We start from the raw sequence: 22,465 nt of genomic DNA, 5'->3' as shown, positions 1-22,465 counted from the left end.
ATGCCTTGAATATATCAGAACAAAGTTCTAAAAAGTGTGGTAAAGCGAGATTAGACGGGAAAGACGTTAACCAATCTTCTTTATTTAAATTGACAAGAATTTTATATTATCAAAGATTTAAGGTATAAAATTTTAAAGCTAAATTTTAAGGAAAAATAATAAAAACTTTTAAACTCAAATAGTTAAAAGTTTACGCTTTAGTCGCTTTCTTTTTCCTAACAAGTTTTCTCATTGCTTATCCAATTGAGAATTTTGTCTTCTAATGATATGTAAAGGGCACAACCTTATTGTCTTGTAGTGAGGATTTTTGACGGAGATACACATCTAAATTAAAAATAATAACTTTATTCGAAGTCATAAAGTTGTAATTTTAATTGTTGTTTTTATTTTTAAAAACAACTATTTTTAAAAACAATCAACATTAAAAAAAATTCAAACATAACCTTAAGTTTTCTCTCTACATAACTCAAATGTTATATAATTTTGGTATATGTTGTGATCACGTCACAAAGATGTTTCATATATGGAGCCTGAAACAAAATTTAAAAATGGGTTCTCTTGTTGCTATAAATAATGCTAAAATTCAGTTAAAAAATAATAAATATAATAAATAAAACACAAATACACAAGAAACAATATATTACATAAAAAAACAAGTCAATAAATATTTGAAATATTTACATAAATAATAATCATCAAGCTATTTTAGAGGAAAAAATATATATCTGTTGGAGACTTAAATTCGGAGTTTGACAAATTGAGCGTGAAGAGATTGAACAACTAATCAAGAAGACTTAAAGTAACTGAACTAAAAATTCGTAAACTGATAGTTGCCTGAATTGAAGATTAATGCGTGTATAATCAAAGGCAACTGAACTGTGTAGTCAACTGGATGATCAGTTGAGACTGGTCAGTTACACATCAGTCAGTTAATTTTATCGGCTATATCAATTGATAAATCAGTTTGACACGTCATCAGTTAAGGAACGTAGCTATCAACCGAAAATTGTACAAGAGCAAACTGCAACGTATAGTGGGAACGCCCCATTTCAGAAAATCTACAGTGTACGATTTTCAGAAGAATGTTGACATGGCTATACAACGTATATAAAGATTCAAAATGCATTCATTGTTACCGTTGGAAGCAAAGCCTATAAATAGCCGAGAAGATCAGCTGAAGCAGTGTAATCAAGTTACGAAGTTGCCCAAGTTATCAAGCAATACAGTCAAGAACTCTGCGTATATTCTTTCAAGTTTAAAAGCTCTAAAAAAACTCAAGTTTAGTATACACATTCATAGCCTTCAGGCTATACTTTGAGTTTAAGGCACAAACACTCATTTTTGTATTATTCGATCTTGTAGAGATCAGTTGTGCTAAGAAATTACACATCAATTGAGTACTGATAAATTGTATTGATATTAAGAGTTTCAATCTTGGCAGTGTTAAGTCCAAATTGAAGTGGGTTTGTACAAATCTTTGTATAGATCAAAGTCTTTTAGTGAATATCCTATCTTCGAGATAGAATGGGTGACGTAGGAGTGTTTGAAATCTCCGAAGATCCACAAATCTTGTGTTTTTCCTTATTATCTTTATTCTATCTGTCCTTAAGTTATTTTCACACTTTTATTAAGTTAACTGATTGACATCGACAACAAGATTCTTGAATTCAATTTATCACTAAACTGATTCATTATTGAATAAGTTGGGAAAACATTATTGAATAAGTTGTGAAAATTTTTAAGTGTTTATTCAACTCCCCCTTCCTTCTAAACACTTTTTCACTTCCATCTGATCCTAACAATATCAAATTTGTATAATCCAATTTTCAAATCATTTCTTTGTCAATCAACAACATAGCTAGCTCATTTAGTCTATTTTGCGACATTATTGATCGAAGATAAGTGTTTGTTAACTTCAACTTCGATAAGCTTATGTTATTAGGATGGTTAACAAAATATTATAGGCAATAAAAATATTTGAAAATAAATCATTCAGTTTTACCAAACGCTGAAGCATCGTAAAAAAATTTTGAAGATCTACACGATACTTCATCAAGTTAGTTAAAGACTAACTCGTTAACTTCTCCAAAGTCAACAAATGACCCAAAGTCTCTTGATATTGTTTAAATTGTTCAAACTGAACTTGAAGAAAAGTTTGAGTTTGATCAATTATAAAAAAAAAATATTCAAATTACTCTTCTTTTTATTTAATATTGGGACAAAAAAAACTTATTTTAGTCGGTTATCAACTTAAAATATATATGTTAGACCTCCTCCTGACCTACTGATATAAAACTTAAATATTTTAATCGTATAATGTTTTAGATATCACGATATTATCATTTTATTAAACAAATTACGACAAACCGACATTTTAAATTGGTAATATCATTTGGTGTATTGGATTTCACTGCACAACTTCTCCTGTTTCGAGGATGAGATCCGAGCTCCGGTCCTTCCTATGTCCCGCGACAATCTATTCAATCAAAAATAAAGGGTATTCACTAGATTGATTGTGCAAATGTAATTTTAGTGTTTGAACTGCATAAATAAGATGAAATGACATGCTGATATATTGTTCGTCAAAGAAACGATGTCAAGGCATCTACTGCCTACAAATACACATTGATATCAGGATATTTAATTTAATGTATGAAAAAATTTCTGGGAGAAATGTTGATTACCAATCCTCACTTGGTATATGTATTAGAGTAGATGTCTTATAAGCCAACGGTCGACTAAAGAATTTATTAACTCAGTTGTAATTAACAGTTTTTGTTTTAATGATAATTTACATTTCATGATTTTATTTTAGTTTATCTGTATACCCATGCAGTCGGCATAGATGAAGTCCTTGATTATGTTTTAATACAAATGAATCATAATTCGATCTTGAAATTCGTTTGTAAACACTGTATATTCTAAATTTGTTCACAGTCGATTCAGCCGCCTAAAAATAAAGATAAAGGCAGGTTGAGCTTGAGACTAGCATCTGTGATTGTACATCATTAGTCTTTACGACCCGCGACAACATTGATACTCTATATGCTAGGATTGTGCTTTGACTCGTTTATCGACTCCACGATAGTCATAAGATGACGAGGTTGGGTGCAATTGCGAAGTGTGCATGAGCCAATGCATTGTAGTTGGGAATTCACTACTCACCTATGGGTGTGGTTATCCTACGTGATCAAACGAAATAAATGTGCATGAAATCTCTGGTCAGAGTGTGAGATTTATATTAGGGAAAGAGTTCTCTAGTTGTGTATGCGATGACACTATGATTATTTCATGATTGTGTCACATATCTATCGAATCTAATATGCAACCCTTGATGAACCAATAGTTACAGATTCGATCGTGATATATGAGATAATGGACCATACTGTTCGTTAATCATACCGATTAGTTCTTGCATGCACTATTAGTGATACCTAGGGAATAATTAGGCGATGTTACTAGAAGCTCTTACCATGATTCGATGAGTTTAATCAGAAAATGATTTTTCACATTCTCATGATCAAATGTTGGTTCATGGAATGAGGCAAATTAGGGTAAGCCCGAATAAAGGAAAATGTCCTGAATCACAAAGTGTTGTGAACACACGGCTAGCTGTATCCCTGAATCATTGAGGGTCACACAAAGCACTGGATCATTTGTTCTCATTGAGACAATAAATTCAAGGAGCTGAATTTATATAAAATTGTGAGATAATAAATTTAAGAATTTGGATGTATTATAATTAAAATTTGGAGAGAATAAATTCGAGGAGTTAATTTATAAAATTTGAGAATTTAAATTATTAATCAAAAGTTGAGTTTATAAAAGATTTAATTAAAATAATGTTTGCATTATTGGGTTTTAGGAGTACAAGTCTGATATGTCAAATAATTAAAGTTTTAATAGACTTTAATTAATTAAAATAGTTGGATTAGTCTAATTAATTAATCATTAATGTTAATTAAAGAATCTAAATCCACAATTATGGAAACAAGGTCAAGCATATCAAGTAGAGAAGACCAAAAACCTAGCGTCCATCTCGCAGTTTTCGAAAAATCGTTCTTCATTCTCTCTCAATATTTCGGCCACCTTAATTAATAGATGTTGAATCGATTTCTTCTTCGTGTTCGATCTCTATGCAAAATATCTTTTATACTTTCTAGTACAAGTTAGAAGAGGAACAAATAATCCGATCGTGGACCTGATTCGGAGATTGAAGAAAAGAATTTCCTAGAAGATTGTTCGTATGGAATTCAACAAGAGTTATATCCGCTAATATCAGAATAGTTAGAGTCGAGTGAATTATTCATTAAAGGTAAATTTATTTACACCCTATGAATGTTTTTTAATTTAAACCATACGAGTGTTCAAGATAATATTTGAATGTCAAATTAAATTTTTTTAGAAATTCCGCTACCTTTTGGACATGAGAAAACCGATTACTCAACAATGTTACCCGCACCTTCTATCATCTTAAGCTTTACTACATTAGGATTCCCTTTCTGGAATTCTTCAGCCACTGTCTGAGAAAGATACATGTCTAATATCCCCCACGCAACTAAAATCGGCATGTCCCAGCTTAGAAAAGAATCACAAGAGTTCTCATACTTTGGTAACGAGAAATCATAGAGTTAGTTTGTAGCACAAACTGCAGTTCGTGTATAAAAGTTAGGTTTCGAGAATTTTGAATCCACCGAAGATGTAACGTCCCGAAAATCTGAAGTTCCATGTGAACCACATGCATGCAAATTATTAAATTTATTTGGTATTTTATTAAATTGTTTTAAAGCATTAAATGCTTGTTCATTTTATTAAATTGTTTTTAATTATTTTTATGCATTTTATGCATAATTCATACATGATAGGATTTAATTCATGAAAATTTTAAAGTTCACGTATTAGGGTTTCTAGATGCATTTCACGCTCGAACGAGGACCGGAGATCGGAGAATTTTCAGGAAAATTATTTTAAATATACGATTTATTTTATAAATTAAGTTGAGGTGTTTTTAAGTGTATTTTTCAAAAAATGGGATTTTATTGGGTATTTTTACCCGCAAGATTTTATTTTTAACGGTACGCAAATTCTATCGAATCGGGGGACATTTTGAGGTTTCGGCTAATGTTTTCAAAATCTTTTCAACACGAAATATTTTTCGAGAGTGCGTTTGGATTTAATGGGCCTACTTTTAAACTTTTGGGCTTAAACACCTTTTTAACCTTTTAATTACATGAATTAAGGGCCCATTAACTAAATTATTATCTGTATATTTAACACTAATTATTCCCTAAGCTCGCCACTTAACCTAATAACCCTCCACTCAGCCGCCCACCCCCTCCAATTGGCCAACCTCTTCGTGAGTGCAGCAGCAAAGATTTCGGTGCTTCTTTTTTCCTCCAAGCTCAATTTCCTTCCACGTTCCGTGTTCCTCCGAGCGTTTCTGCACCAAGCATCATAAGGCACGCTGTGTACTTTCTTTGCTGCATCATTCACGTATATATATATATATATCTGATGTGTTTGTATGATGCATGAATTTATTCGATCTGTCCATGAACAGGAAGGATTCCTTCGGTTTTTACCCATGTCATGCATTTCTTTTAAATGTTACTCACGTTCTTCTCTGATTTTGTGCAAGGGGCTGCGGCTCAGGGTTGTTAAAAGATTGTTAAGATGTCGGGGTGTGGTTCTGAAAGCAACACTTGTTGTTGTTGCTGTGAGTGGTAGAGGCGAGGGGATGAAATCGTGGTGGGGCTCGGGTTTTGCTTATATGGAGGGTAAGGGGGATCTGTTGGTGCCAGGGTGAGTCCAGGCATTAGATCTACTTCTGATGGGTCCGAACCCTGTCCTGGGAGGGCCCTAGCACTGCTGGACTGAACCTTGAGTAGCACAAATGAACCGAGTGCAAGGAAGTGCAGTTTAGGCGTTTGTGGGTCTCTAGCGATCGGGTTGTTAGTGGGGGCTGCATGGGGTTAGGGCCGTGAGTTCTTTGTGTCCAGGGGATGCCTAGGGTAGTCTATATGTGAGTGGTTAAAGGCTGGTTACGTGGGAGAAGGCTAGAGGCGTGAGTTTGGAAAGGGAAGAGCATGAGGTTGTATAATATGATAGGGCCGAACTTGGGGAGCTTTCCTGGAATTTTTAGCCGTAAGATTTTAGGCCGATTTTCAGATGCTAGGACCATTTTAGTGTTTTTAAGGTATGACAAAAGGTTAGGGAAAAAATTGATTGAGTTTCGTGTCGATTCGGGTTAAAACCGGGACTCCGGTCCAAGTTTTAAAACGAATTGGTTAAGCGTATTATGGGCTTGAGTTTACGTCTAGGAATGCTTTTAAAAATGTTTTGGGATGTTTTAAGGAATTTGGTATGCTTTGGGTCAATTTTAGAGGTCCAGGAGTGAAATGATAATTTTTGGGTTTCCGCAAAATGGTCATTTTACACCCGGGGTGAGATTTTGGTCCTGGCAGCGCCCTAAGCACAAAATATAATATTTTAAATGATTATGCATCATGTTTACGATTTTTATGCTATTATGATAATTATGATGCATGCTTGGTTTAAAAGAAAAATTATGTATATGCATGATTTTATTAAGTGATGAATATGATGACACATTTTGAAGGAAGTGATTTAGTTGTGACTGACACGATGATATGATTGGAGATATCGTGAGGGAAAAGGCCCCAGAGGGAGCCCGACGATCGTATTTCCATTGACATGATATGATGACATGATAGGCTCGGGCTCAGTTGACGGGTGAGAGTGTCGCTGATGTCCCCCGCCGCCGGGTACCGCGGTTACACGTAGATGGATCCATCGACTGACATGATGACATGATGATACGAAAGTCACAGCTAATGAACGGAATTCAAATTAAGATTTTAAAACGTATATGCTGATACGATGATACATGCTATTACCATGTTTTGACAGGTCACAGTTACGCATATGATATGATAACATGATGAGACATGTTTTGAGACGTTACAATTTTACACGACACGCTTATGTTCATGTTTTTAAGCTCATGAAACGTATTTTTATTATACTATTTTTCACTGGTGTATGCTACGTATATGTACTTGCTATTACTGGTACAGGTGTGTTGAGTCTTTAGACTCACTAGGCGTGTGTGATGCAGGTGAGCATTTTGATCAGTGGACCTGAGGTGCCGAAGACTGAGTAGGCAGGCGGGATGCGCGGTGACACGACTCGAGGACCATTATTTTTCCGCATATTGATTCACGTCTTTTGAGAGGAGTTGCACATTCTTATATGTTGATGATATTACGATTTTTACACGTTTACGCTTTCGTTGATTTTGGATTACGTTAGTTATTTTTAAATTGCGTTATTATTGTTGGCAAATAAATACGATTACTTTAAATGTTATTTTGTAATTGCAAGCTTTAAAAAAAAATATATATTTCCGCACTTTTAAAACGGTAGACGTTTCAGAAGAGATCGAGATCATGAAATATTGAGTAATGTAGTTTCATCATGGGTAAAATTTATGTCTCGGGCTAACTGAATCCGTAATTCTTGGATTGCTTTGCCTCAAAAGGCAAATTTAGACTTCATGCATGTAGTGTACAAGTAAATCCAGCCTAATAAGTACCTTCCAGATGAATACCCAAGAGATATTAGGACAAAAGACACCAATATCAGTGTCTCCTCCACCTACAAACTCAAGCTGAACACAATGTTTCAGGAAAAGAGTGAATTCAATAGTGGCAAGCAGAGCATCATATCACCCAGCTCAAATGAAATAAGGGTTTCGTACATCATATCCCTTGTTTTAGCGGGGTCAAGAGGGAATAAATGCAAAATAAAAATCTTAGTTATTAGGAACGGTGGAGATGACATAGAGCATTTGGCCGACATTTCAATATTTATGGAGTTTGATTCATATTTTTTCTTTGATATAATTCACATTTTTTTTATTAGTAAGAAGTTTGATTTTTCTTAAACAAGGAGTCGACCGAAAGCTTCCCGCACAATGAATTCCTCGACTTGGAATGATCGTAACTATATATGGATTCAGGATTTGAATTAATATTTATCGGGTAAATCGAGTTGAGCTTAGTGGATGATTATATCGGGTCTGATGGATTTCTTCTCGGTCACACCAGAGATCAAGCGGAAAGTACCCGAGCAGAAGAATATGTACATTTAAAAGAGTAAAGAACGTTAGTGAAACGTCGGAAAAGCCACTCTGAGGCTCAAGTCAATCATGTGTTTGTTTACACAAAGAAAAATATCTAAAGAAAGTATGTTTCTTCAGATAAAAATTATCTAAATACATTAATATCAAGTAAACCTGATATTTATAAAGGATATTTCAATGATGACCCAGACACTTCTGTGGGTATCACCATTCCCTACCTAAGTAGTGGGACTAGAGTCTTACTCGCTATCCGGAGTTATCAAATTGGGCTCGAGCAGGAGATGAGTTTGTATTCTGAATTATGAGCGGGCTAGGGCTGTTGACGATACGACGCAAGCCTTAGTAGTCGAAAGGATAGGATTCCAACATGCGTCGCTTCTTATTCTGAGTCCGTCGTTTCGACTACTCGACACAACTTTCGAGGAAAATCTTGTTCGTCCATTTACTCTTGAGATCAACGGCTGAGATTATGTTCCCATATACGGCGCCAATGATATCGATCAGGTAAATCGATTTGAGCTTAATGAGTGATTATACCAGGTCCAATTGATTTCTTCTCGGGCACACGAGAGATCAAGCGGAGAGTACCCATGTATAAAAATATGGATACTTAAAAGAGTAAAGAAAGTGAGTGATACACCAAAAGGCTTTTAGGTGTGGCCACTTCGACATTCAAGTCAGTCTAGTGTTTACACAAAGAAAGTATAAAAAAAGATAATGCTTTATTAATAAAAAAATATCTAAATGAATTAATATCATGTAAACCTAGTATTTATAAAGAAGATATCAATGATGATCTTGTTTTCAGTGTTTAGTTACAACTGGTAAGACGATTGTTCATGCCCTGCTCACTGACACTGCCATATCTGACAACCCATACAAGTCCTGATATTGTCACATCATCTCTACGTACACTGAAAGACATGCCAATGATATCAAATCATGGCATCTCATACCGATGGACCTGGGAGTGACATATGTACTAAGGTGCTCGGGTAAGTGATCACGGTGCTAAGACCTGCCCTCTGAATCTCATTAAAATGCTCGAGCTTACGTTACCCGGGTTCAGCTGAGAGCCCGGGCTCACCTGGGGACGTGGTGGTCCGATCTATTTCCTTGGTTGGTGCTTCCCTAACTTCCCAAATTCACCACAGCCCGAACTCTAAGATGACCCAGGGATTTATGAGGGTATCATTGTGAATGATATAGAAAAAGGAAATTTAATTTTTAGTTTGTGAGATGTGATACTAAGAATGTAAATAAATTAGATAACATATTAATTTAAAACTCTAGAATTTGAGTAATATGTTGGATTAAACAAAGATAAGTAATTGATGGACCGTTGCTAATATTAATTTATTTCGCGTGAAATCTCCCCATGATATAAGTTGGATCGGCCATGGGGATATGTTACACGATGCAATGTATGTGAAAGAAGCGCAACATATTCCTTCCTCTTCGCTGACATTAATTAAAAAAAACAATATAATGTTGCATATACGAACACCAACAACTGAATTGTTATTAGTCACACCACCTCGCATCGATCTGACCAGATAGGTCTATAGCGCGCGATATCGACTTTTTCGAGCTAGTATAAGCATGGTTCGCCGGAACGGTTGCGGTGCTTGGAACGGCCACTACCGTTCCATTTCCAATGTTATGTTGCGGAACGGTCGTATAAAAAAATTAATAAATTCAAAAAATTGATAAAAAAATTTAAATATAAATTACATCATATTAAAAAATAAAATATATAAAGTTATTACAAATTAATATATCAATACAAAACTATTTTACAATAATAGCACAATAAGAAATACACACTAAAAATTATAACATACCAAAGCTAATATCATGAAGAGTGATGCGGAGGAGCGTAATCATTGTTATATTATTCATCATTATCTCGTATATTAAATTGATTTCGAACATTTGGATATTGACGTGATTGTCCATAGAGATATTGATTAGATTGAGATGATGAAAGATAATTAGAATGAGATGACTAATTTTGTAATAGTGTTTCGTCACGACAATTATAGTATCCGAATCCACGATACACAGTAGAACTATTAGCTGTACTTGAAGATCTATACTCGGGACCATGACGTCCAACACTCCGTCATATAGATGATGAAGATTCATTGTATCTATCACCAATATATTGAGACGACCCATAATCAAATCCACGATGTCTAATTCCATGTGTACCAGATGTTGAAAAATCAAATGATCTATCAAAACATGAAAGTTATAGCCTTATAATCTTATCTTTCTAATGGAAGTGGCCTTACAACAACTGGATCAATATACAAGACATTATACTAAAAACCACAACTACTGCCACATTTTTTGTGCAAGTTTTTACCTGACTAATCCTGGAGAGGAGGACGGTCTTCTTCAAAAGTTTCTTGGAAATGTAGGACAATTGTGACAACGTATCATTGCTAACTTATAAGACACAGGAAATTTTAGACAAAGTGGAAGGAATGCACATGTGAGAAAAAAAAAAATTAAATGATTTTCAATTGGTGCTTGAATTTTGTTCTTTCAATTTCCCTGAGGAAGAAACAGTTTTGCCGAAAGATAAAGAAACGCAAAGAAGAATATATAGTTAGACCAACATAGACAAAAATCTTGGGATATGAATGTCGTCATACAATTATCTAAAAATCGAATATTATCAGAAAACATCATACAAGTTTTTGCCTCTAGCTTTAATTCAAAAATCCTGGTTATCCACTAATTTGTCGCAGAAGAAGGGAAATTTCATCACCAAATCTAATCTATAATTTCTGTTCCAAATTTTATATTTCACAAGTGTCCTTCCGAAAAGAAAAGAAAATTTCTTGATATATAACAAATTAGTGCACAGCGGAATATATAGGGAGATGACATAAAACTTAAAAATGGACCAAGTAAGAATAATTACCATAAGCTGCAGATGAGTGCATATATAGAGCTAGCTAGCCATGGAATTAAGATAGTGATTTTGTTCTCCATTCCATCAAATCCATGAACTAAAAAAGCTTTACGAAATTCCGAAAAAATCCTGATTTCGCCATGGCTTCCCACAGGTTTCTTGAACTTCTGCATCTATGATCCTCGAAGTCGAAAAAAAAATTTAAAATAATAATCCAAGAAGTTCAAGAAAGCTGTGGAAAAACATGACAGGATTCCCAACAGTACTCCGATTCCAAGAAAATGGCTAAAAATTAAGAAAATATATATGCCGGTGAGATCTGCCATTGAAATACGTTCAAGAAAATGGTAAGAGAAGGGTGGTGGTGATGATAATGGGACTTAAAATAGTAAAATATATATGGTGATGAGAATTGATATATTTTGAGCAATATAATGATTAAATTTGTGGGATAGATTTTCCTTTGAAGGAAATGTGGACCACCCTGCATAATTCAGCAAACAATATCTGCAGAAATCATGCAGCTTTATAGCAGAGCGTGGGGGAGAAAGGTAGGGTTCCTCTTCACGTTTATAGGTGCAAATGCAATGCATACAAAAAATTGAGTGCGCTGTGGGTTACTATGTTTTATATATACATACATACATATATATATATATATATATAATCTAATGTAAACAAACAGTACGTAATTCGTAAAAATATTGAAATTCATGGTATTTATCTCATTAAATAATCATGTTTCAATGTTTTTTAATTTTAAAAAAATATCTGACTCATGTAATAAAAAAAAGGTTAAGAAATAAGCATTGAACGCTTGGAATAAAGAAATTCGAATAAAAAACATTATTCCACGTTACTTTCAAAAAATTGTCCAAAATATTTTTCAAATAATTTTAAGGTCTACTGTCAGTTTCATTACATTATACGTCCAATTGAAACTACGAATCTGACCGGGTACTTACTTGAACTTTAAAGAGAACCTTGTGATCAACTAAATCATCGAATTCCTTTGGCCTTCCTATAATTTCCGAATCCTGAAATATTAAATGGGTGTTTAATACATTTTAGTAAGAAATAATAAAATTTATCTTTAATAAAATCAGATTGGAAAACCTCTTTTCCCATTTCAGTCCTCAAATCCAGGGCCGATTTCCCTGTAAGTTCAATTCAACTATATATATATATATATATATATATATATATATATAAAAGACCAACTCTCGCCCTCGACACATACATTATTTAAACCTCAACACATACAATCTTTACATAAACCCTTAAGCTCCCAACCTATAAAAAACAAAATTATATTCCAATAGGTAAAAAAGAAACACACGTAAAAATAAGATATGAACAGTACCTTATTATTTTCAGAAATTTTATCTATAGTTTTGAAAATTCTTTTGAACTCCAAAGCTCATCTTGAATTGTTTGGGCAGACGGAACTAAAATGGTTCTTATTGTATTTGGGGTTTTGCAATCAATAATTAGCTTAAAATTATATTTATTGAGGATAGAGAAGGTATTAATATTAAATATCTAGAAAATGAATAAAACAAAAATACCTAATTCAGATTTCAATAATATCGTCCAAATTGTCATTTAATATCATCTTGATTCATGTTACATAATTGAAATATGTATTTCATCCCTAAATCGTTTTGTTCGATACATTTGAAGAAAAACAATTGGTTATTCACTGATCTTATCCAAGTATGACATAATATCATCAACAAAATCTTTCCACAAAATACATGATAACTGTCACGCCCCAAAACTCGGGATTGACACCGGTGTTGTTTAACAATCACACAATCGAAACAACAAGCCTTTCATAGCACAGAACCAGTTTATGTATCATAATTTCAATCCAAATGAAGCATTGTCTTTTACAACCAAAATCACTAAACGACAGAAATAAATGCGGAAGCGTCTTACAATTTATTAAATCGTAAAAGTCGAAATAAAACCTATTACTAATCTTGTGATTCACCAGCCCCAAAACTGTTCGGACTCTTCGTCCTCAACCTATTCCTCGGACTTATCTGGGAGTGGAGAGTAAAGGGGGGGTGAGTAATTGGGAATAATCAGTAAATGGGGGATATTGAACACAGCATAACCAATTTAATAACATTTTCGAAACATACAGATACATACAGCATGCTAACATCGTATTCGTAACATAACAACACTGCGATTTTTCACCTTTAACGGTTTACTGACGTCAGTCCCTGAGTTTTAATCCTCTAAGGGGGCGAGGCCATAAAACGGTTCTATCCCACCGTTGAGGGCCATATGTTGGAATTTCACCCATTTTCAGGGAATCCTCACAGTGTCAAACATAACGTAACAAATTTCGTAAAAACGCATAGACGGGAGACGGAGCTCGACCGAATTTTTAAAAAACGGAACATGTAAAAACCGAAATTTTTTTCATACACATAAAACCGAAAGTTCAAGCATTTAAATTAGCCCACTTACCGTGTTTTGATGCTAAAAAAAACGTGGATGCCTGGCTCGGAAATAGAGTCGCTTCTCGCTCCTACTTCAGACAGAACTTCGGCTTGGTTTCTTGTCTAGCTTCGAGACGATATTTGGGCAGAATGTTGGCTTAGGGGAGCTGCTGGAATTTCGAAGTCTGCAGCTAGGGGATTTCGAAATTATGGTGTAGAAGGGCTAGGTATGGTGGACTATTTATAGGGGAGGGGAGTGGAGCTAAAAGTGGTACCCAAATCATACCAAAACTCATTCCAAATCTTATAATTTTGACTACAAAAACTCTTTCCATGGCTGTTGATTCTCTACCAAATCGTGCTCCCCTAATTTCTAATCCAATGGTTCGAAAATGAGGTGCAAAGGAGGTGGGAGATTTGCTCCCATTCGATCAGCTCAAGTCCAAGATTCAAGCAATCTCATACTTAGGCACATTATGCTAATTTTTGAACTTTTTTATATTATATTTGCACTATCATTCCTTAATTCCTTGTAGGTTATATCTTAATCTTGCAAAAATCCCCTTCCAAATTTCGAAGTTGGCATGCAATGTGTAGATATTGTTGACTTGGTCATAAGGATTTCCCAACCATTAATTTCCAATATGCACATCTTATAAAATCTTATGATAAAATTTCCTTACAATTTATTAATTACATGGTAAAATTTCGGATCTTACAATAACATTATTCACAAAGAAAAGTTAAATATGTAATTAGTAATTAATAATATAAATAATACAGTATTTACGCTTAATCTTCTAATTAAGACGATATTCATAAGCTTAATAACACGTCAACCAAATTCTCTATTTTGTAGTGAGTTTCTTATGAGCATTTTGTCAACCAAATTCTCTATTTTGTAGTGAGGTTCTTCTGAATTACCTGACACGACTTCATTGGCGTCGTCGGCCTCTTCTTGAGTCATAGCAAAGACCCTGGCGTTAGGCTTGCCTTCCTTTGGCTTGTTGGGGTTAGCTCCTGTATTTGGCCCAGTTCCTTTGTTGGGCTCGGCTACTTGGTTGGCGGCAGTAGGACATTCGGCAATTCGGTGCCCCTCTTTCCCACATCCGAAGCATACTCCACTATTTCTTCGGCATTCTCCCAGGTGTCGTAAATGACAAGTTGGGCAAGGCTTAATATCTTGATAACTTGAGTTAGGCGAAGGCCCTTTAGATGGTCCATCAGACTGGTTAGGCCTCTTGAAGGTCTGACCGTTATGCGAAGATTGACTACTCATAGGCCTTTTGTTTTTAAATTCCTTCTCCCTTCGCTGGATATCAGTTTCAGCTCGGATAGCTGCATCCATCAAGTCTGAGAAATTCGCAGGTTGGTAGACTGCTAGAGCTTATTGGATCCTGCTGTTCAACCCCTTCTTAAAACGGTGCAATTTCAAAACTTCGTCTGCCATAATTGTAGGAGCATAAGACCCAAGGGCGTTAAACTGAGATGTATACTCCACTACTGACATATTTGGAGCTTGAGTGAGATTCTCAAACTCACTCAACTTCTGCAATCTGACTTCTGCCGGGTAATACTGTTTCAGAAATGTTTCCCGGAAGATTCGCCATGTGAATGGTCCAGCAGCGGTCATGGCTGGCGAGACTGCTTCCCACCATTTAGCTGCCTTGTCTTCCAAGAAGGGCACGATCACATCAACTTTGAGCGCATCGGGAACTTCCAGTAGCCTCAACTGAGTCTTGATACTCTTTAGCCAACTCTGGCCAACTTCAGGATCGGCGTCCCCTCTGAATGTCGGACACATGTTCTTACGGAGGGACTTGTAATGAAATTTGATTCCATTAGGTGGTGGTGGAGGTTGATTGGCGTTCGGGTTTCCCAACCCTTGCAGTGTTGTCGCCACTATAGTGGCTATGGCCATGAGATCAGCTCGGCTTAAGTTGACTGCAGGCGGGGGTCCATTTCCCTGCCCATTCTCCTGTCCGTCTTCACGATCGGTATTAGCATAACGCGGGTTACGGTTCTGTCTTGGTGGTCTACCGGCCATTTCCTACAAGTTAAACGCTTCTAAGAATTTGACGTGCATAACGACAAGATTGGATAAATGAGTTATGCTGGAACAACTGAAGTTAATAAGTAAACATAACTTGAACATAGATGAACGACTGAGATTAATAAATAATCATAATTTTATTAATTTTTTTGAGTGTAAAGAAACAACTGAATGAACAAAGCGTACTGAATAGAAATAAATCATAATGACTGAAATAAAATAGCAACAATGGAAAGATAAACTCCTAGTAATAAGGAAAGGTCACTAAGAAACTCTAATCATCTATCTCTCCATCTCCTATGGCAGGTATAGGCTCATCGATCTCTATCGGCTCCTCTCCTTCCGGCTCCTCCTCCGGCTCTTCCTCTTGCAGTATCTCCACCATGTGGGTGAGCTGGGCGTTCTCTTCTGTGAGCTGTGTAACCTGAGCCTTAAGTCCCTGAATCTCTGCCTCAGCCACTTCCATCTCATCGTTCCAATGCTGCTGATACTGCAGATGATACTGTTTCTTCTGTTTGAGTTGGTCCTTTAGAGCTTCCAGCTGTTGGGTCAGACGTTGGTTTACATATGCGAGGCTGTTCATGGCCTCACACGAATTTTCCAGCCTCCTCTTACCTTTGGCATTCTGCTGTTTCTCGTCCTGCAGCTCCTTGCGACAACGCTCCGTATCCTCTCGCAGCTTCCCATGCTGATACTTGCACTGCTCTATGATATCCCTTAGGTCCATGTTATCACCTCTCACTAACTCACCCTAATAGATCGATTGGTTAAGGCGGATCTGAATCTCCTCTTTCTCAGCGGCTAAGGTTTCGACCTCACTCCTCCTCTCACTCAATCTGGCTTTAAGTCGCCGAATCTGACGGGACTGACAGTGAAGGGCAAGCTCCTTCAGACGAAAGGCAGTTTGGGCACGGGTGTGGGGTCGCATAGGGGTAGATGGAGCCATTTCTTTAAATCAAAAAAATGAAAATGCTCAGAGTCCGAAATAGACAGTATATAACAAGTGAGAATATGCAATATATATGAAATTTTCGAAATTTAAATAAATATATATTTTTTTCCAAAAATGGGAAGTTTGGAATTTGACATATGGGTTCGAAGCATATGTCGAGTGGATTCCAGAACAATTGATGGAATCGAATTCGGAATTTCCTACGAGAAGTTATATGGTCTACGAATATTTCCTAAAACGGCAAAAAACGACGTTTCGGAGGCCTAAACGGAGGAATTTCGCGATTTCAGCCCCTACCTCACAATTTTAGTGAGTCGTTCGTTGGGCCGTTTCGGAGGGGATAGCATCGGCCTCGAGTTAAAATTCCACCAACGATTTTTTTTTTATTTTTGAAAATCGATTTTTCCACTCGGATTATGAACCTGGCGACTCTGATGCCACTTAAATGTCACGCCCCGAAACTCGAGATTGACACCGGCGTTTTTTAACAATCACACAATCGAAACAACAAGCCTTTCGTAGCACAGTATAAACCGAACCAGTTTATGTATCATAATTTCAATCCAATGGAAACATTGTCTTTTACAACCAAAATCACTAAACGACAGAAATGAATGTGGAAGCGTCTTACAATTCATTAAATCATAAAAGTCGAAATAAAACCTATTACTAATCTTGTGATTCACCATCCCCAAAACTGTTCGGACTCTTCGTCCTCAACCTGTTCCTCGGACTTATCTGGGAGTGGAGAGTAAGGGGGGGTGAGTATTTGGGAATACTCAGTAAATGGGGGATATTGAACACAGCATAACCAATTTAATAACATTTTCGAAACATACAGATACATACAACATGCTTTTCATAACCGTAACATCGTATTCGTAACATAACAACACTGCGATTTTTCACCTTTAACGGTTTACCGACGTCAGTCCCTAAGTTTTAATCCTCTAAGGGGGCGAGGCCATAAAACGGTTCTATCCCACCGTTGAGGGCCATATGTTGGAATTCCACCCATTTTCAGGGAATCCTCACAGTGTCAAACATAACGTAACAACTTTCGTAAAAACGCATAGACGGGAGACGGAGCTCGACCGAATTTTTAAAAAACGGAACATGTAAAAACCGAAATTTTTCATACACATAAAACCGAAAGTTCAAGCATTTAAAACAGCACACTTACCGTGTTTTGATGCTAAAAAAAACGTGGATGCCTGGCTCGGAAATAGAGTCGCTTGTCGCTCCTACTTCAGACAGAACTTCGGTTGGCTTAGGGGAGCTGCTGGAATTTCGAAGTCTGTAGCTAGGGGATTTCGAAATTATGGTGTAGAAGTGCTAGGTATGGTAGACTATTTATAGGGGAGGGGAGTGGAGCTAAAATTGGTACCCAAATCATACCAAAACTCATTCCAAATCTTATAATTTTGACTACAAAAACTCTTTCCATGGCTGTTGATTCTCTACCAAATCGTGCTCCCCTAATTTCTAATCCAATGGTTCGAAAATGAGGTGCAAAGGAGGTGGAAGATTTGCTCCCATTCGATCAGCTCAAGTCCAAGATTCAAGCAATCTCATACTTAGGCACATTATGCTAATTTTCGATTTTTTTTATATTATATTTGCACTATCATTCCTTAATTCCTTGTAGGTTATATCTTAATCTTGCAAAAATCCCCTTCCAAATTTCGAAGTTGGCATGCAATGTGTAGATATTGTTGACTTGGTCATAAGGATTTCCCAACCATTAATTTCCAATATGCACATCTTATAAAATCTTATGATAAAATTTCCTTACAATTTATTAATTACATGGTAAAATTTCGGATCTTACAATAACATTATTCACAAAGAAAAGTTAAATATGTAATTAGTAATTAATAATATAAATAATACAGTATTTACGCTTAATCTTCTAATTAAGACGATATTCATAAGCTTAATAACACGTCAACCAAATTCTCTATTTTGTAGTGAGTTTCTTATGAGCATTTTGTCAATGGCATCTAAAAAACAAATCAAAACTCAAAATATAAGAGAAAAATTCTAAGTTCAATGAAACGTGAAACAAAAAATATAACTAAACTTACCCAATAGAATTGTCTCATCAACCACATTTGCATTCGAAAGTTCACTAAAAGACTTGAATTTATACATCATTGACGGAAATATATAATTAAAAATCTCACATACATGAGTCTTAGTAATAAAATTAATGTTGTATTTTTTTGTTATTATCATATACTTGATGTGATTTTTTGCAACAATGATATTTTTAATGGTAAATATATGACCTTATTTGATAATAGATTTCACTTTGTCAACCGTATGCTTTATTATTCCATATATGCATGAACCCTACAAAATAAATAAAATCCAAATAATACTTTCTCTAATCATATAAAATGGGGCAAAAAAATAGGAATTGGCCGTGTGAGATGGGGCAAAAAATAGGAATTGGCCGTGTGAGATGCTAAACACAATCAGAAGACTGATTACTATGTAAAGGCACGAGGGAATGGGAATTTGGGAGGCGCTTACCATGAGTTCGATGCCAGGATTCGGATTCGGATTCGGATTCAGATTCGGAGGGATGGCAGCGTCGAAAGGTGAGAAAACGGCTTCGTCCGCCATGCTGCGAGGGGAGTGTCATGCGATGTTGCGTCAAAGCCCGAGAGGTTAGCTTTACCCTACCTTTGTTTTGATAATAATATCATTATTAGGGCATCTCCAACCGGGACACCCTGCGTCAATTTGACGCAGGGTGTTGTAATTTTTTTTAGAATTTTTTATTTACTCTTTTATTATTTTTAAATTATGATTAATTTAATAAATAATATATTTAATAATATATGAATTCTTTAATATATTTTAAATGATTTAAAAGCATTTAATTAATATATTAAATAAAAAAATATTTTGTTAGTATTAATAATTGAAATTTATTTGATTAACATATTAATCTATAAATTGAAAAGTTAATGTAAATCATTACTGTAAATAATATAATCGAATACACAAATTTATTGAATAATATTTAAACATTCAAACACACGATTAAAATAAAAAAACGAAATCAAATTCATTTAATTTAAGTGCAGGGATAATAAAAGAGAATCAAACTAAATAATTATCAATAATCTGGAAAATCAGGTCCTGATCCAGATCCAGGTCCTCCAAAATCACCAAAAAATTTTCCAAATGTGTTGCCTTCACGTTGATGACGTTCTTCCTCTCTTTTCTGCATAATTCTTGCTCTTTCATTTTGAACCATTTGACGCATTTCTGGATCACCAATTGTGGTCAGATCCATGTACAAAATTTTATTCTCCTCTTGAAATGCAGCCAATGCTATTTGTTGTTGACAAATTTCTAGCTTTTTTTGTTCATTTTGCAACATTAACAGCTTAATATCATAATTTTGTTGCATATCGGTAGCTCCCTTTTGTAGTACATTGATAAGATCGCGATGACCTTCCTTCATCGTAGAAATTAATTCTGATACATTTTCTTCTCTTTATTTCTTTAATTTGGATTTTTTCACTCCAAGTGGTCGCTGAGATGGAGTTCCACATGCATTTTCATCACTACTTAAATTAATTGAAAATGAATTTATTCCTTGAGAACCTGACATTGGAGATTCCGGTTCTTGATTATCTGATTATGACGAATACAATGACATAATAGCTTATCTTCTTCGATAGAGTAGTTAGATGTTCGGCTACTGGAGTCCATTGATTTTCTTTGAAGAAATATATTATTTGGAGTATGATTTGTAATGTTTGATAATTCATTCAAACAATCAGGAGTATATTTATAGTAGAAATTTCACCTACCATTTCAAATGCACCTACCGGTCCAAATGCACCTACCGATTCACCTACCGTTCCAAATGCACCTAACCTTCCAAATTCACCTACCATTCCAAATTCACCTACCGTTCCAAATGCACCTACCATTCCAAATTCATCTACCGTTCCAAATGCACATAACCTTCCAAATTCACCTACCATTCCAAATGCACCTATCATCCCAAATTCATCTATCGTTCCAAATACACATAACCTTCCAAATTCACCTACCGTTTCAAATGCACATACCGTTCCAAATCCATCTACCGTTCCAAATGCACCTACCATTCCAAATCTACCATTATATAATGTGGATTGTATTATCCTACTAACACATAAATCTTGCATTCTTCATGTCACAAAAATGAATCCGACTTTTCAATTTGATGCAATATCATCTAGCTCATATTCATTGTCAGATAATGAAGATGATATTCAATTCTTCGAAAATCTCCAAAACAGAAGTAATGCAATACTGACAACTATATCTCGAGAACAAAATTTGGTTGCTTCCTACATCATCCAACAAGAAGAAGAAGTCACACATAGAGGTTCAATTCCGGGTCACATATTCATTCGACGCGACCGTGAAATTGCTGATCGTAAGTTGTTTAACGACTATTTTGCTGAAAATCCAGTATATAATGAAGCAGTGTTCCATAGACGATTTCGAATGTCTTGGAATCTTTTTCTTCGGATAGTAGATGGTATACAGAATCACGATGTTTATTTCATACAACGAAGTGATAGTTTGGGACGGCTCGGGCTGTTGACTAATCAAAAAGAAACTGTTGCATTGAGAATGCTAGCATATGCCTTACCTGCGGATGCTACTGATGAATACATCCAAATAGGATAATCGACTGCAATTCAGTGTATGCAACGCTTTTGTCGAGCTATAGTAGAAGTTTTTGCTGAGCAGTACTTGAGATCACCTAAGGCCAATGATGTTGCTAGACTACTCTATATGCATATTTTGGTATGCCCGGAACCAATAATGAAATAAATTTTTTAGAGTCGTCCAGTCTATTTTCCAATCTTGCACAAGGAATTGCTCTTCCAGCTAATTAAAATATTGGAAGCAAAGAATATGATACTGTATATCATTTAGCTGATAGTATTTATCCGAAATGGTCAACTATTGTGCAGACTATCCATGATCCGTGTGGTCCAAAGAAGCAGTATTTTGCGATGAAACAAGAGTCATGCAGGAAAGATGTGGAGCGTGCATTTGGCGTTCTTCAATCACGATTTGCAACTGTGGCATCTCCCGCCCGTGGTTGGAAGAAAAATCATTTGCATGATATAATGAAAGCATGCATTATAATGCACAATATGATAATCGAAAATGAACGTGATCTTAGTGCACCAATTCAAGATGCGAGGGAAGCACCGACTTCAGTGGTAGAAATTGTTGTCAATGAACATATCAGATTTCAAGAATTTATCGCTCGATATAAAAAATAAAAGACAAAGACGTCCACTTTGCATTACGAAATGCTTTGATTGATCATTTATGGGATGAATATGGTCATTCAAATATTTGAAATTGTATTTGTACTATGTTTTTTAATTCAATGTCATGTATTATTATATTTTATCAATTTAAATAATTTATGTTTCAATTTGTATAATATTAAACAATTAAATAAAATTTTAATAATTATTAAACAATTTAAATAAATATTAAACAATAATTATTAAACAATTTAAATTAAACAATTTAAATAAATATTAAACGATACTTATAATTATATTAATAAAATTAGAAATATATATTTAATAATTAATAAGAAATAATTTAAATATATTTTTAAAAAGAAATATTCTGAGAATATTCTTTTTAGAGTAAGATTTGAAGTAGATGAATTGGAGATAAATATAATATTTGGTGTAGAAATTGCACTATTTTAAAAGTAGAGTTGCTTTAAAATAGAATTTTGGGTTGGAGATGGCCTTAGAATTCGGTTCAAAAAAATTCGTCTGCAATTTCTTTTTTTCTCTTTTAAATAAACAATGCATGTTATTTCTTGTCAACCAGATCACATTTTACATAGAGACTTAGA

General features: G+C 35.1%; 1 pseudogene; it reads left to right on the top strand.

The window, feature by feature from the left end:
* The first annotated feature begins 20,263 nt into the window (after positions 1 to 20,263).
* On the top strand, positions 20,264 to 21,913 carry LOC142548162 (uncharacterized; annotated as a pseudogene).
* The last annotated feature ends 552 nt before the right edge of the window (positions 21,914 to 22,465 follow it).

This window comes from Primulina tabacum, chromosome 6, assembly GCF_025594145.1.
Source record: "Primulina tabacum isolate GXHZ01 chromosome 6, ASM2559414v2, whole genome shotgun sequence".
NCBI lineage: Eukaryota > Viridiplantae > Streptophyta > Magnoliopsida > Lamiales > Gesneriaceae > Primulina > Primulina tabacum.
Note: the sequence above shows the minus strand (reverse complement) of the source record. Positions and strands in the feature narration are given on the sequence as shown.